The sequence below is a fragment of the Rhinatrema bivittatum genome, chromosome 6 (assembly GCF_901001135.1).
Source record: "Rhinatrema bivittatum chromosome 6, aRhiBiv1.1, whole genome shotgun sequence".
NCBI lineage: Eukaryota > Metazoa > Chordata > Amphibia > Gymnophiona > Rhinatrematidae > Rhinatrema > Rhinatrema bivittatum.
In genome coordinates this window covers 145,422,212-145,440,673 of record NC_042620.1, presented here as the reverse complement: position 1 = coordinate 145,440,673, position 18,462 = coordinate 145,422,212, and positions in this window count along the sequence as shown.

Here is an 18,462-nt window from a genome sequence, read left to right as displayed (position 1 = left end):
CTCCTCCCCTCTGGTATCAGCTAAATCTCAAGTCTTGGAAGCTTAGTGAGCTTCTGGGCCTGGGACAGTATACACTCTAGCCCCTCCCAGCAGACCAAAGAAAAGCCCTGTACTCCAGGCAGCGGGTGGGGTGTAGGTTGGACAAGATGGAGAGGGCTGGAGCAGGGAGGTGACTGGCACTTCTTTGCTGAACTGTCAGCTCCAGCCTCATCCCTCCTCCCCTCCTGTCCTCTACTGTTGCTGGATGCAAACGGGAGAGGAATAGATCAGGGATAAGCAGAGAAAAGTCTCTGATCCCTGCTCCAGCCTCTCTCTGCAGCAACCAGCAGCAATGTGAGGTCAGGAGGAGAGGGGCTGGCACAGGGAGCAGATTTGTTTTTCTCTGTTCTGCGCTATTGTATGGGCTTCCTGTTCCAGCCCCTTCCCTCCTATCCTCTACAGTGCCCCTGAGTTGCCATTGAGCCAGGAGGGCAAAAGCCACATTTTGCACATGAAAGAGCCACATGAGGCTCTCGATCCACAAGTTAGTCACCCCGGGTTTATATCTTTTACAAACCTGAACATCTGGAGGTAGATAAAAAAAGAACAAAAAGATGCATGAAAGCTGATTGTAATAATGACTAGTATGATAGACAAATTGAAAGAATTTATAATTATTAATCTTCCAATTCTTAGTTTCATCAGTTTCATATCATACCTTGATTATTCCAGGCTAATTAATTTTCAGATGAACCAGAAATGAGCTGGCCACAATGAAACATGTTCTAAAAATTACTAAATTTCTGTGTATAGAAAGTATGGTTGCAATAGTCCCATCAACTGAATTGCCCATGACCAAATGTTTGTGAAAAGAGTCTGAGTCATTTCAAACAGAAAGAAGGGTTTACCAGTCAAGGGCAAGAGTTGAACTACAGTAAAATAGACTTCCAGTTTTGTGTTTGTTTTTTAAATATGTTAAGATGGGAAAAGCAGATTGTGATTATATTTCTCCATTTCTTTGTAGATTTGTCAATTATTCTAATATAAACAACAAGGTGTATTTATAAAGCCTAGAGAAATGGAAAACAGACCCTTAAATTGCAAATTATTAAGAATACTTTGTATAAAGCTGATGGCAATCAATTAAAACATAGAAGAAGACCCAGTTTTGCACAAGTTGTCATTACACTAGTCAATTATTTGATGTTTAATAGAGAAAATTCTGTCTTTTTTTTAGGTGGTTAAATATAACACCTCAATCTTTCTTTAAATTTTACATCAGTGGCACAAAGATGAATTTTACTCATCTCAGCCTGCAGTTTACTGAAGACAGTGGCAATGATGTCATTCAGTAGCAAACTGATTTGGTTGGGTCTGATTTATCACATGTTCCTCAATTTACTAAGCACTATAATTATCTCATTCCCACTTTTGTAGCAGGATTAGCACATGTTTGCTGAAGGAGCATGCATCCTTCAGCTGAAATGTCATAAAGGCATGCAGGAAGGGATCCCCACTGTGCAGCCTTTCTCACTACTTTCTGGCCTCACTACAGCACTTTACAATTTTCTGCCTTTCTTAGCTGGGTGCTTGACAGTTTAACTCCTCCCTGAAAAATTAAAATTCTTGCTCTTAAAGGTAGCATCACTTAATGTTGTGAAGCCATAAATCAGTATGCCATTTCTCGGAACAAAGTGCTTGTACATATTCACCCTTTTAAAAAGGAGATTATGTGCAGTGACCTTAACCAAAATAGCAATTAATAGATGGGCTATAACTGTACAGTAATTTACAGTGCTCCATAGTTTAACATTGGCTAAAATATGATGATATACTGTACTCAAGCCAATTCCTAACAACTTTCAGAGCTGTCCAAAGGTATATAAACCATCTCTCTAGTGAATCTGATAGGAGCGCCATAATTCATGTGAAGAATTATGATATATTATTCAGTATCAGGTTGGAAGCAGAGTATGTAAAATTTATCAGCTAAGCATTGTTCTCTGAAATATACTGAATTACTATACTCAGTGCAGTTACTGGGATACTTCCGTGTCCAAAATTGTGTGCCCGTGCTATTTGGGAACTAATTTAATTTCAATATTCTTTCAAAAAAGAGGAAAGCAAAATCTGGACTGCTTGAGGGTGGTATGTAGTGTACAAACCCAAATCAGCGTATGGAATATTTCCCGCCTTCTTACTAATTTGTCTTAATTAGAATTGCCTAGACTATCCATGTACCTATCATGGCTGTCACTATAGTCATGAAATTGATTTTTTTTTTCTCTTTCGCTTGTCTTTATTTAGTTTTCTTCTGAGGGGTGCCAGCTGTGTGCTGGTCCAAAGCTTTGATACATTGTGCTCTGCCAGCCTCAGATGGTAATTATAATATAAAAAGAAAATTGCCGTTTCTGAAATGATATTTTTAAGCATTTCAGAAGGAAGGTACAGTTGCTTACCATGGACCATGAGGCTTGGTTACAAAATGAAGTTGGGAGCAGATCAAAAACAGCATTGCACTGCATCTCAGAGATAAAATTTGCAATCCCTTTATTTATAAGTGGGGTGCAAATTAATTATATGCAGCACATTGGAGCTCTACTTCAACATAGCAGGATTGAGTAGTAGAGCTATTGGCTTCAGTCCTGCAGATTAGCGATCAGTGTGAAAAATGATTTTTTTCCTTCACTGATTTCTAAATTCCTGGAAAGCTTATAACACTCTCCCATATGGGCAGTTTTATAGGGCAAATCAGAGACTTTATTTTCAAACTGGAGGACATATTTTAACTCCCTTTGAGCAATTTTGCCCCAGCTTTTTGGCAGCAGTGAATTTGGAGTGTAAGAAGCTAGGCATTTGTAATTTCTTTTTGCAGATTGCATTAAAACAGCCTGCTTGCTTGGGACTGAGCATCAGAATCATTGTCAAGTCAATAGCGCCAGTTGGAAATGGTATTCAACATTTTCCATAGACATTGCCTTTTAACACTAGCCCAAACTTATTGTAAATGTAAATTTGTCTTATATCCCAGGTCTTCTGACACATTCACCTCAACCACCATCATTTAGAGCAGTGGTCCTCAACCCAGCCGTGGAGGTGCCCCTAATTTCATGATAGTCACAAACAGCCAAATTTTCAAAGACCAACATGCGTAAAAACCGGAGTTTACGCGAGTGGCCGGGCCTTGTGCACACTGCGCACATTTTCAAACGGGCCCTGCCACATGCATAAACCCTGGTATGTGAACAAGTGCTGGGCCTCTTCAAAGGGGCGGAGAGGGGGCGGGGTCTGGGCAGAGAGGGGCAGGGTGGGAGGTGAGCCGGGACAGCGCCATTGTATGCTGTCCCAGGGAAGCAACGCGCTAGCAATCGGCCGGATTGCTCCAATTAAGGAGTGGACTGAGAGGGAACTGGGGGAGGCCCGGTTGCATCGCCATGCGTATTCATGCAAAATGCATCCCCTCCAGAGCATGTGCGCGCAGCCCATGAATTTTATAAAATGTGCACCAGCGCATGCATGTTATAAAATCCGTGCATCCATGTGTGCGTGCTGGGAACCACGCGGACATGGACATGCGTGCACACCTTTTAAAATTTACCCCAAAGAATGCAAATGTATCTCTGCTTTCTAATTACAGATTGTCAGGCTGGGACTAGGCAAGACACTGGACACAGTTCTGCCTTGGGTTTAAACTCTGAGTTTTATTCTTAAACAAGGGTTACTTCAGCATAGATTCCAGATTCAAGCACAAGAATTCTAAGTTTCTGGATACATGGATACTAGGCAAGTCATCTGGTTTCTGGGAACACTAAGAAAGCCATAGTAATCCCTTATAAACCCCTGAGGACCACGCTGGCTCCCCAGAAGTAGGGCTGCAGCCAGGTCTTGACTAAGAGCATGTCTGCAAGCTTTCTCAGTCTGCTTTAGGTCAGTCCAGCTGACCTACATTGTGGCTCAGGTACAGAGTTTTAGCTTCCCAACACTACAGACCCCAGTTCAGGACCAGGCCTAGCTCTACAGTTATTCTGAAAACCAAGCAGGTTTGGTGCATGTCCAGAACAGGTTTGGAAACCTGTGATTTAGACTGTAAAATCTCTGGGGCAGGATCTTGTAATATGTTGTAAAACTACATGCTATGATAATGGTTATTAATATTTCATTGTGATTTTTTTTATATACTTTACCAGACTACATTTATGGTACATCCTTAGAGTCTATTTTATCTAGGAACATAAATCAAGCTTCAAGCAACTTTCCTAAATGTAAGAAAGGTTTACAAAAAATTAATTTTGAAACTTCACAATTTTGATGCCTACTGTAGCTGGTCCCTAGTTTGTGCTGTGAAGATCCTCCAGGGGTAGTCTCAAAAAAACAAATCCTCCTCTTACTGCCCCTGATGGAAAAGTTGGGGAAAACCGTTATTGATTGGCAAAGCTGTCACACACTATCAAGAGAGTTTAACTTCTCATTTTCTCTTTCTGACAACCCACTTATTAGCTATAATTTTGGATGATCTTGTCAAGGAGTATTTCTTAGTTCATAGTGAAATTTCTATTTTCATTTTCATTTCCATTTCTATACTATCTTTCTTCCCAAAGAGAGACCCAAAGTATTTTACATCATACATTACCACATCATAAAACAGCAAAATAAATCAAAATAATATAAGTGCAGTAATAATTAAAAATCCCTAATACTAACCTATGCCATCCTCTGCTATCACTAGGGAAACTGACAGACAGTAGCTCAAAGCTAAAATAAGATTCCTACCAACCAGTACAATGAATATTCCATCTAGACCCATATCATTCAATTTAGTATTAGACATAATAAAACCCTCAAAATACAATCACAATAAAACTCTACAACAATAACCCAACCTCGGTCCTTAACCCACTGCCCTACCAAGATAGGGAAAAACCACTTGTACTTGCCCACTAGAATCCCCCTGCCCTTCAGAAAGTACCCACCCAGATGAACAGTTTTTTGCTTCAGGACAGCCATGGATAATGTCATGGGTAGGGAGATGGCCAGTGGAGCATCATGACCAGGACATCAGTGGCAGATGGCAAAATAGCCATCTGACAAATGAGGGATTCAGCAGATGGAGATCCCTATTACTACTGCTTCTGCCGAATCCTCAGGGTGACTGTTGCCTTCCAGAGTGATCATCTTCTTCAGGATAGCCACAGATAACATCATGGAAGGGGGTGGGGGCCACTGGAGTACAGTGGCAAATGACAGGCAGGCAGTAGGAACATCCTTTACCCAGATAATGGACTCGGTAGAGAGAGCTCCCACTTCTCACAGCATCTGCTGCTGTCTTATCTCTAAAAATTGAAAAGTAGTATCCTACTCATCATCATGTACTTATTTATCAACACTTGATTGAGATATCACATCAGTTTATATTCAGGTACTGTAGGTATTTCTCTATTTACAGAGGGCTTACAATCTAAGTTTTTGTACCTGAGAGGGTAAAGTGACTTACCTGAGAGGGTATAGTGACTTGCCCAAGCTTAGAAGGAATAACACCAGGACTCGAACACTGGTCTCCTGGTTCATAGTCCACTGCTCTAATTAAATCCCTAGTTCTAATATAACTCTATCAACATTGGATATGAAGTGATCAAATTTTGTATTTGTAAATCACAAATTATTTTTCCTCCACAAAATTGTAATCAGAGTGGGCTTAATAGGCAAACTGGAAAAATGTCAGTTTCATGGAATTGTTCATCAAACATTTCTAGCAGAAAAATTCAAAATATCCAAAGTGAATTTCATAGGTTCGTCACATTCCATTTTGGATTTTTTGAAAATTGAAAGTGAATTTTTCAGTTCTGCCTCATTTTTTTCAGAGCTCCTTTGAATTTCACCCGAATTCACCTGGAAAAATCTAATGGACTCTTTCCACGTCTCTAATTGCAACATATAGCTTGCCAAATTTGGACCTAAGCAATCTTCCAGAGCTTGAGTACAGTACCAGGGGAATCATTCCTCTCCTTTCTCTTTTTGTAAGGGAGGAGGGCAGCATATGTTTGTATGTGTATGTGTGTGAGTGTGTGTGTGTGTGTTTGCGAGTGTGTACATGCATGCACCCAATAAATTACTTAGCCTGGGAAAAAGTGAATCTCAAATGGCAGTGATGAGTTGATTCTCATTTCCTGGAATCAATCTCTGTGCATATCTTGAGGTCCTTGGAATCCTTACAACCATTGACCCAAAAAGACTTCTTTAAGCTGAAAGGACTCCCTGAGATCTCACACTCACACTACCCATAAACCCTCTGTGCTGCTTCCCCCTTCTCATTTCTGAAACTTCCAGATGTGAGGAAGTGTGTTCTGTAGATTAAGGAGATGTGGACCCCTAATCCAGTGAGGGATTGGTACTACCTGAGGAGACAGCTCCTCGGGTTCCTTCGTTGGGTGGTGAGGCCTGATCAAGCGGGAAGTGGTCGAGTCTTCACCACTGGAAGTCCATGGTACCCTTGGGAGGTGCCTGTAGAGACCTGGACCGCTGGGACTTAGGTGGACCTTTGGGAGGTCGAGGAGACTGAGCAAGGGCCAACTGGATCTTTGCCACTGGAAGCCCATGCCCCCCCCCCCCCCCCCCGGGAGGAGCCCGTAGGAACCCGGACCGCTGGGACATAGGTGGGCCCTTGGATGGAAAATTGTCGAAGTCCAGTCCGAGGTCGAGTGCCAGAGAATTGCCACTTGCCAGTCCAAAGTCGGGTGCCAGAGGTCCGTCAAGATCCGAAGCAGGAGGAAGGCTCGAAGAGGAACCAGAAGACTCACACGAGTGAGCAGAGGAACCAGAAGACTCACACGAGTGAGCAGACTCGTTGCCAAGTCAAAGCACAGGAAGAGGAAGCCTCCCTATATCTTCCCCAGGATATCCTGCAGCTGTAGTCAATTGGTGATCAGGCCTCTTTAAGAATCAGGAGGAGGCGTGGCCACACGCCTAGGGGATGGCCGGCCCGCTGAAACTCAGAGAGGGCTGGCCTGACACTGAAGAGGGGAGGTCAGTGCACATCTCCTGCGCCGACCTGCTCAGCCCGTGGAGGTTTTGGGCCTTCCCCGGGGACGTCTTCCCACCACCGCCACGGCTCCGACACCACTCCCGGCGTTGCGGCAAAGGTAGGCAGAGGCCAGCTGAGGGTGACCACGGCTGGAAATGTTAACAGTACCCCCTTCTCAAGGGCGTCTCCCCGGCAGTTTCAGTTTTGAAGGATGATATGCATGAAATTGAACAAGCAGGCTCCTATCCAAGATATTGGCAAGGGGTTCCCACATATTTTCTTTAGGGCCAAACCATTCCCATGCCAGGAGATAGTCCCATCTCTTGTTATGTTTCTGTACATCCAGTACCTCGCAGACCTGATAAGTGATGTTGTCCTCTGAGGAGAGAGGTTGTGGTACTGTTGGTAGGCTGGACAGCCAAGTTAACACCAATGGCTTCAAGAGGGTGACGTGGAAGGTGTTGTGGATTTTGAGTGAAGGAGGTAGTTGAAGATAAGCTACCACACCTATGCGACGGAGTATGGGAAATGGACCAATGAATCTCGGAGCAAGTCGCATTGACGGAAGCCTTAAGTGGATATATCGCATGCTCAACCATTCTTTCTGACTAGGTTGCAGGGGAGGACAAGGTCTCCACTTGCGGTTGAAATATTTTTTCACCATTTGGTTGGCTTTAAGGGAAATGCGTATAGTGGCAGCCATAAGTACTCGTGATGATTCAATGATGAACTTGGGAAGTTCGAGGGTATCTGTGGTGTCGAAGGCTCGAGAGAGAGCATCAGCCTTTATATTTTTCTCGGCCGGACGATATCACAAGATGAAATTGAACCTAGCAAAGAAAAAGGCCCACCGGGCCTGTCGGGGGTTGAGACGTTGAGCTTGGTGCAAGTATTCTAAGTTCTTATGGTCTGTGTAGACCGTGATCTGATGTTGATCTCCCTCTAACCAGGGTCACCACTCTTTGAAGGCGATCTTGATGGTGAAAAAATCTTTATCTCCAATGGCATAGTTACGTTCTGCTGGGGTAAATTGACGAGAGAGAAACGAACAGGGATGGAGTGTGTGTGTGGGGCGGATATCTGACTGAGAATGACCCCTACACCCTCAGAGGAGGCATCTACCTCAATGATAAACGGTCGTTGAGGATCGGGGTGATGAAGATACGGTCGACTCTGAAATGCTTCCTTGAGACGAAGAAAGGCAGATATCGCTTCCGGGGACCAGTGCTTGGGATCGGCACCCTTCCGGGTAAGGGCCGTGAGCGGTGCCACAATGGAGGCGTAATTGGCAATGAAGGAGCAACAATAATTGGCGAAGCCCAAGAATCGCTAGAGCGGCTTCAATGCAAATGATTGCGGCCATTCTTGTATGGCCCTCAGTTTCTGAGGGTCCATGCGGAACCCCTGACTGGAAACGATATACCCTAAAAACGGAAGGGTTTCCCGTTCAAAAAGACACTTTTCAGTTTGGCATAAAGCTTGTTTTCTGTAAGCCAATGTAACACTTGGGAGACATGTTGACGATGAGCAGAGAGGGATTTTGAGAATATTAGGATGTCGTCGAGATAGATGACACATTGGTCTAACAAATCTCGGAAGATTTCGTTCATAGTGTTTTGGAATATGGCGGGGGCATTGCAGAGTCCAAACGGCATGACTAAGTATTCGTAATGGCCATCCCTGGTGTTGAAGGCCGTCTTCCATTCATCCCCCTCTTTGATACGAATTAGGATGTAAGCTCCCCTAAGGTCCAATTTAGTGAAAATTCTAGTGCCCTGAAGACGGTCAAACAGCTCCAAGATTAAGGGAAGTGGATAATGATCCTTGACGGTGATGGCGTTTAAGCCTCGATAGTCAATGCAGGGACAGAGCATCCCATCTTTCTTCTCAACAAAGAAGAAGCCAGCCCCCACTGGAGAAGTCAATTTACGTATGCGGCGAAGTTAGGCAGGGGCTAGCCGTGGGCGACCGCGGCTGGAAACGTTAACAAAGAGAAGCAGACCTGTTGTAAAACTTCTTGATGAATCACTCTCCGGTCCATGAAAGGTAATAATAATATTTTTTAATTTATATTCTTCCTTTTGTGACATTTAAAAGTGAATTATATTCAGATACTATAGGTATTTCCTTTCCCCCAGAATGCTTACAATCTAAACTTATACCTGAGGCAACAGAGGACAAAGCAACTTACCCAAGATCACAAGGAGTGTCAGTGGAGTTTGAACGCTGGCTTCCTTGACTTGTAGTCTGCTGCAACCACTAGGATACTCCTCCACCTTATAGAACTTTCAATTAAAGTAAGAAATCCATTGTTTCTTGTTGACTCTAGTCAACCATTTAAATGTATGGTAGAAGAGTTTTATATAGCAATACAACCAGTTTATAATAAAAGTCAATAAACACTAGCAAATTTAAAATGGATTCTGGGTATAAGAATGGGTAGGTGAGGGGAAAAGGGTGTAGAGAGGGAAAAGGGGGTTAAAACCCCTATGCCTGGGGTGGGGAGTACCACATGAGAAATTTATATTCACTAATATGATTTATCTTGAGGTTTGTAGCCTGAATGGGGGCTGGGAGAGGTTCCCAGTTACCTCTATACCAAAATTCTGTGCCCTTTCCAAACAACCTCTCACTTGTGGCACCACAGACCAGATAAAATCATCACACCAGAATACAACAGTAATTAACCCTTTTACTAGTATTGTATAAGCAGACATTAAATGGGAAAAGTACCATAGTGAAGCATAATATAACCTTACAGTTTTCTTATTTTAAATCAAGCAATGGAAAAATAACACTGGGTATGACCTATTAGCCAGGGCAACCAACATTCTCAAATGGATAGTAAAAAAAAAATTAGGAACATTAATAAGAAAAGTTGGGGGGGGGGGGGGGAAAGCAGTGAAGTACACAACTTTCAGAAATTGTCTTTATTCCTGAGTACTCAAAAAGGTAGGAGACAGGTCCACCCCAATGTTACCGGTTTGTAAAGGTTGCACCCTGTGCAAACACAAAATTGTATGGGAAAAAAAAACAAACAAGAAAATGAAGAAGTCTCTCTTGATGGTGGAGCTGGCTAGATGACAAACCAAACAGATGAGCACTGCAGTGTGTAGAAGGTCTCTCTCTCTCTCTCTCTCTCTCTCTCTCTCTCTCTCTCTCGCTCCTGGGTAGCTTCCCCAAAAGGTTTACTTGGTACTAAACAGAAAGTGGGCCTGGTTTCAGTCTCTTACAGAAAGACCACTGTCTATCAGCTTCTTTTTCCCTACCCTTTGACTTGTGGCTGTAGCAAGGGCTTATGCTTGACTTTGGCTGAAAGGCTGAAGCAGTTAAGAAGAGATACTGAATTTGTGACAAAAGGCAAGAAAATAAACCTTCTCCCTCCTCTGTTAAAATACTCTGGAGCAGATTTTAAAACCTGCGCGCGGGCGCAGATTTCTTCGTGCAACCCGGCGCGAACAAATCTATGTCCGATTTTATAACATGCACGAACAGCCGCGCGCATGTTATAAAATCCAGGGTCGGCGCGTGCAAGGGGGTGCACAATTGTGCAACTTGCACGCGCCAAGCCTCGCAGCCTGCCTCCGGTCCCTCCAAAATTGGAGCGGCCTCGGAGGGAACTTTCCTTCCCCCCCCGCACCTTCCCCTCCCTTCCCCTCCCTTCCCCTACCTAACCCACCCCGCAGCCCTATCTAAACACCCCCCATACCTTTATTGAAGTAGTTACACGCGTCGGCCAATGGCCGACCCGTGATCCCGGGCACAGCGGCAAATGGCCGCTGTGCCTGGAGGCTCAGGTCACGCCCTCGGACCGCCCACGCCCCGCCCCTTTTTGCAAACCCCGGGACATACACGCGTCCCGGGGCTTGCGTGTGCCACCAAGCCTATGCAAGATAGGCTCGGCGCGTGCAGGGGCAGCTTGGGGCAGTTTTTCGGGGGTTACGTGCGTATCTTACACGCGTAACCCTTTGAAAATCTGCCCTTCTCTGTGCAAAGTTTAGATTACTTAACTCAATCTCTTAGGAGGGTAAACCAGCCATGTGCTTCCGGGCCTGGATATCTCTTGAAAGGAAGTCTCTCAGCTCCTGGCTCCTCTGTCCCTTGTTGGAATTTTACATGTAGCTTGGCTATGAAGCAAGAACAGCTGTCTGTCTATTTCTTCAGAGCACAGACTTCTGTGCTCCCCCTCTCGATAATTAGCTCTTCAGGAGAAGAACTGATAGCAGGGCTGCTAGATGCACTCCTCTCTTCCTGGCTTCTGGCTCCAACTCCTAGCTGTCCCCACTCTGCATATACAGACAGCAACCAGCCAAATTGCATCTTTTCTACCTTCAGTGGTCTCCAGCATTCCTTTGGTTTTCTCCTCTGCTGGCTATGTAATGCTCTTCTCTGGACAGGCTAAACAGTACAGTCCTTTTTCCAACTTGTTAACATTTTAAGAGCTGGATGCTGGTTCTTGTAGAACATTTGTCATTCACAGGAGAGTACACATGGGTTTTAATTAATTTTTATATTCCTTCACCTCTGCTCAGCAGCTTGCAATCTCTGCAGGGTTGAAAACCCCCTTTTGTCAGGTCCAAAACATATTACTCAGATCCAGACACAGCTTTGTTCACATTGTAAGGCTCCAACCCACGATAAGCTTGAGGGGGCAGGAATCTGGTTTATATTACCTTGTTACATCTATATTTGTTCAATGGTTTGGATTTTACTCCTGTTACTAAGCACTTTGAATAAAGAAATATAAAAAAAATGGATTCTATGTAAAACTAAAAAAAATGTTGCAAAAGTATATATTTCTATTTTTAGTAAGCATCTAATGCTAGATGATGCAGTGGGAAGTATACAGTGATCTGTTTGTACCTGCACAGAGCAGTAAAGAGTGAGTGATGGGGGATGAGGGTGGATCCAGGAAAAGATGTTGCAGGTTAATGCATCAAAAACAGTCAATCACCCTTGATAAATATGTCCATTTTTTAAGTCATACTCATGTTTGGCAGCTGTCCCACTCTCCAAAGACTTTGTTCACTCTTTTCCTTATTCATGATGAAAGAAAATGACATGACCCTCTGTCATGAAATAATGAAGTAAATGGTGCTGTGCTAATTACATCCAGTGTACAGTTGCTACCGAAGTGGATCCCTGCTGATTTATGTTTATGGTGACCTATGTATACTATGGGAACAGATGTAGTATAAAATACAACTTTGGATGGTCAAATGACATGTACTTAAGTCTGACAGTAGATCAGATAAACAAGAAGGAGGAGAGATTGCTGATCAGTGATCAGAGGATGAAAAATACCTGAAATAAGAATACAACTTGAAAGGGGAGAGTTCACATTTATCCATGTTTTCACCAGGGTGTGTGAAACTCAGATTAGCTTCCCTTAAATTAAGTTGATTGCATTGCATGCAAGTTTGTATAAGTATTTATTGTTTTATATGTATTGTATTTTATGAAAAGTTTTTGTACAATGTATTTTTGTGTATTTATGAAATGTATTTTAAACTTTTTTGTTGTAAGTTACTTTGAAAACAAAAAGAGTCAAATATTGAATGCACTTACCAAGACTAGAGAGGAATAAAGCATTCAGAATTGCTTCTTATTATGCATAAGCAGTGTGGAGGACCTTCGTCTCACCGTTGTTGAGGAAAATTCAATTCATTTTCTTACAACACAGTTGGGTCATGGAAAATCATTGGTCAATATTGATTGTTGCAATTTTTATAGATATATTTTTCTTTTTGCAAGTAAAATCACTACTTTTATTTATTTATTTTTTCTCTACCGGTGTTCGATTTTACATATCACATCTGTTTACATTCAACCTGAAGACATGTATCAGTAAAAGATAGTTGCTTCCCTTTTGAAGCTGTAAGCTACTTTGAGCAATTCTTTGAGTTTGATATGGTTCATTATAAAATGCAATAGAAGGTGGAACACAGGTGTTATTGTGCAATAGTTGTGACTCCCTCCTATCCAGGGCTGTGAACTGTCTCTATGACATCTGCATTTCCTGGTTAGCCGGGGGGAGCAGAAGTTCGGCCCAGGAATTGAAGCTAGGTGTTTGCACAGCACTGCCACTAAGCTTCTGGGTCAGCCCTAAAAAATATACTATTTAGAAACTGTCTTGAAGGCTTCTTGCAAAGTTTTTGTCCCAATTTTGCTTGATCCTTAAATCTGGCCATAAGTGTCTACGATTTTAAGACAGTGTTTCTTGTTGTCTTACTTTTTCTAATCTCTAAATTTTCCATTAAATAAACAGACTCGGGGTGCATTTGTACCAGGTTCCAGAGGGAGCTGCAGTTGGTGGTCCCTGCACAAGTACTGTCACAACAATGGATTGGATAGGTAGAGGACTATAAAATGGGGGGAGGGGCAACTCCAGATAGCTGCAAATGAAGATACATGTTGCCTTAGCTTAATAGAGACTGGTTCCAATTAAATAGGAAGTTTAAATGAGCAGAATGAAACTGCCTGTTCTCATATGTATACTGTGTGTGTGTGTATGTATATATATATATATATATATATACACACACACACACACACAATTTTTACCCAAGGCTTAAAATTCATGCAATTTTTAGAAGGGACAAAATTACATTGAAACATTTGTGTTAGCAAAACCTTGAGCAAAATGCATTTTGAGGATGCTTTTTGCATCCTTAAATTTAGTCCTTATATTTCAACCTCTGCAGTGCTTTTTGCACACATTTTTGCTTGCATAATTTTTTTTCTCCCCTTCAGAAGTGGCAAAAAATTAAAACTTTGAGCAAAAGTCAAATTATTGTAAATTAGTGCAAGCAAGACATTTTATACTTTGGGTCTAATTTTTCCTGGCCATAGGCACAGAGTTCAAATAAAAGCTTTTCTGACACAACTGGGGACCTTTTCTGACACATCTGGGGAGCTTACCTTAAACTTCTTCTGACTTCCAGCCCCATAGTAGCAATGGCCCAGTCTTACTCCCAAATTAAATGCCCTTTGGCAACTACAAGAAACTATCTGATGTACAAACCCACTGTTACAGGGACTATAACTCAACTGTATCGTTACTTTGCAACCATCATTTTGACACAGTTAGTTGATGCTTTTATTATAAGTTGGATGAAAGGTATATATACAAATAGAACAAAAGAAAAGAAGGATTAATGGTATTACAAAACTTCCAGCCCTTCGTGTGTCTGTAGAGATATGCAAACTTTTAAAAAATAGGTTTGCAGAACAATTTGATAAACATGCAAATATTCTGAAAGTTCATTGAATCAGCTCCATGAATCATTTCCCCTCTCTCCCAAGATGGCATGCCTGGGTGGTGCTAGGTAATCCTTGCTACTCGAGGGATACCTGCCTGAAGCATACCCTCCAATGCCACATGATGACTGGCAGGGAATTCCGATATGAATATCTAGAAAAACAATTCTCCCGGTCAATATTTTTAAGTCTACATATCAAATAAAGTGAAACCTTAATATATGTAGGACCACTATGTAATCCAGATAGAAAAAGGGAAAACCTAATGATTGCTTAGAAAAATTGCTCGCTTAAATATATTGGTTTTTTGTTTTTTGTAAACCACTATGTAAACCAGCCAAAATATAACATATTATAGGCTGAAACAAATCTTAATTGTCCATATTAATATATTTTATTTTTTAATATTTTTTGTAATTGTCCTTATTGCAAATAAAATGAAATGACCAGTGAATTTCAAAAAATATGTGAGTTACATCTGTATCAAAGAAATTGAATGTCTTAAAGGAATCAACTTATCTTAATTCAATGTTGATCAGACAGATCCCGACATGGTGCATGTTTCATTAGCCCTGCATCAGGGGGTTAAGAACATAAGAACATGCCATACTGGGTCAGACTAAGGGTCCATCAAGCCCAGCATCCTGTTTCCAACAGTGGCCAGTCCAGGCCATAAGAACCTGGCAAGTACCCAGAAACTAAGGGGGTCATTTTCCAAAGCGATCACACGTGAGATCACTAAATCAGGGAGGAGTCGGGGTGGAGTCCACACCAGAAGGGGAGGAGTTGGGGCGGACTCTGCGATGACTTCGCTGACGGCGAAAAGGTAAGGGCCCTTTTCGCTGTCACTAGCGCACCCAATAGCACCACCTTTTATGATGGCGCTACTGGGTGTTAAAGCCAGCAGAGATGTGATTGCTACCGGCTTTCACAAGCCCGCCCCCCGCACCCCATTACCGTGCGATTCAAGAAGCTGCGGTAGCTTAGAAAATCTAGGTCTAAGTCTATCCCATGCTACTGTTGCTAGTAATAGCAGTGGCTATTTTCTAAGTCAACTTAATTAATAGCAGGTAATGGACTTCTCCTCCAAGAACTTATCCAACCCTGTATTAAACCCAGCTACACTAACTGCACTAAACACATCTGCTGGTAACAAATTCCAGAGTTTAATTGTGCATTGATTGAAAAAGAATTTTCTCCGATTAGTTTTAAATGTGCCACATGCTAACATCATGGAGTGCCCCATAGTCCTTCTATAATTCAAAAGAGTAAATAAGAGATTCTCATTTAGCTATTCTAGAACTCTCATGATTTTAAACACCTCTATCATATCCCCCCCAGCTGTCTCTTCTCCAAGCTGAACAGCCCTAATCTCTTTAGTCTTTCCTCATAGGGGAGCTGTTCCATCCCCTTTATCATTTTGGGCACCCTTCACTGTACCTTCTCCATCGTAACTATATCTTTTTTGAGATGCAGCGACCAGAATTGTACACAGTATTCAAGGTGCGGTCTCATCATGGAGCGATACAGAGGCATTATGACATTTTCCGTTTTATTCACCATTCCCTTTTTAATAATTCCCAACATTCTGTTTGCTTTTTTGACTGCCGCAGCACACTGAACTGAAAATTTCAATGTGTTATCCACTATGACGCCTAAATCTCTTTCTTGGGTGGTAGCTCCTAATATGGAACCTAACATTGTTTAACTATAGCATGGGTTATTTTTCCCTATATGCATCACCTTGCACTTATCCACATAAAATTCCATCTGAAATTTGGATGCCCAATTTTCCAGTCACACAAGGCCTTCCTGCAATTCATCACAATCCACTTGTGATTTAACTACTCTGAATAATTTTGTATCATCTGCAAATTTGATTACATCACTCGTTGTATTCCATGCCAGATCATTTATAAATATATTGAAAAGTAAGGGTCCCAATACAGATCCTTGAGGCACTCCACTGCCCACTCCCTTCCACTGAGAAAATTGTCCATTTAATCCTTCTCTCTGTTTCCTGTCTTTTAGCCAGTTTGTAATCCACGAAAGGACATCTCCACCTATACCATGACTTTTTGCTTTTCCTAGAAGCCTCTCATGAAGAACTTTGTCAAACGCCTGCAGAAAATCCAAATACACTACATCTACTGGTTCACCTTTATCTACATATTTATTAACTCCTTCAAAAAAATGAAGCAGATTTGTGAGGCAAGACTTGCCTTGGGTAAAGCCATGCTGACTTTGTTTCATTAAACCATGTCTTTCTATATGTTCTGTGATTTTGATGTTTAGAACACTTTCCACTATTTTTCCTGGCACTGAAGTCAGGCTAACTGGAGTGTAGTTTCTCAGATCGCCCCTGGAGCCCTTTTTAAATACTGGGGTTACATTAACCATCCTCCAGTCTTCAGGTACTATGGATGATTTTAATGATAGGTTACAAGTTTTTACTAAGAGATCTGAAATTTCATTTTTAAGTTCCTTCAGAACCCTGGGGTGCATACCATCTGGTCCAGGTGACTTACTACTCTTCAGTTTGTCAATCAGGCCTACCACATCTTCTAGGTTCACTGTGATTTCGTTCAGTCCATCTGAATCATTACCCATGAAATCCTTCTCCAGAACGGGTATCTCCCCAACATCCTCTTCAGTAAACACCGAAGCAAAGAAATCATTTAACCTTTCTGCAATGGCCTTATCTTTTCTAAGTGCCCGTTTAACCCTTCGATCATCTAACGGTCTAACTGACTTCCCAACAGGCTTTCTGCTTTGGATATATTTAAAAAAGGTTTTACTGTAAGTTTTTGCCTCTACGGCCAACTTCTTTTCAAATTCTCTCTTAGCCTATCTTATCAATGTCTTACATTTAACTTGCCAATGCTTATCCTTTATCCTATTTTCTTCTGTTGGATCCTTCTTCCAATTTTTGAATGAAGATCTTTTCGCTAAAATAGCCTCTTTCACCTCACCTTTTAACAATTGCTGGTAATCGTTTTGCCTTCCTTCCACCTTTCTTAATGTGTGGAACACATCTGGACTGTACTTCTAGGATGGTATTTTTTTTAACAATGTCCATGTCTCTTGCACACTTTTTACCTTTGTAGCTACTCCTTTCAGTTTTTTTCTATTTTTCTCATTTTAATCCTTTCTTAATCGTACATATGATGAAATCAAATGCTGTATTGGTCCTCATAAAACAGTCCTTCCATCAAATTTGAACATCTCAAAGATGGAATCAACCAAACTGGGATCACTGGCCATTTTCTCTGTGGTGTATATATTCTTTGTGCACAGTCAATAATGGGTTCAAGTTGGCTAGTCCCTGTTTTCCAAAAGATTATTCGTTTATGTGACTATATGGACTGTTTGTCTACCTTTGTAGTATATTTCATTAGGTGCTCTTGCCAGAAATTGTATATCAGAAAGACTGAAAGGATAATTAAAACGTGGCTTTTGGAGCATAAAAGCTGTATTAAAAACAACAAATGGCAAGCACCAATTGTCGCACATTGTGTGGAATATAAAAAGCAGTTCCAAGATTGACAATGGGGCATAGTTGAACATATTTAATTGAGCCCATGAATACTTACATCGCCTTGAACAATTTTGAATATTTTATTTAAAAATGTTTCTCTTTTAGGTTTAAATCTGAACATAGAGTGGTACTTAATTATTTAATTCAGTTTCTTTTTTGCAAATAATTTTATTTAAATGCATTATTTAATACCTTACCTTGTACTGTACCACGTCTAGTTTCAAGGCGCCAAAGGGATTTGAGACGCCATCTTGATAAGCATGTGGAGCACCTTGCATTTCTGTGTGGTATGCTGAAGAAAGTTTTCTAATTGAGTACTATGCTTTATTTGTAGACTTTTGATTATTGCACAATCCTTATCACACTGGACATTTAAAGATTTCATCCATATTCCCCCAATGCAAGTTATGAAACATGGACATTGTCAGGGCAACTTATGGTGGATGATAAGGGATTCAAGTGCCAAAGCTAAGTCAATTTTATATGCATACAAATTACAAAATAATTATAAACAAAAAATAAACACAGAGCTTAGTAAATGTTTGACGATTCAAAGAAGGCTGTTACTAGCTGGTAGTACCTATTATGAATGGTCATTAATATGTATTAAAATATAGGTGGGAGAATTGCTATTCATCACTTGATGTTTTGTAGCCTTCATTGTGAG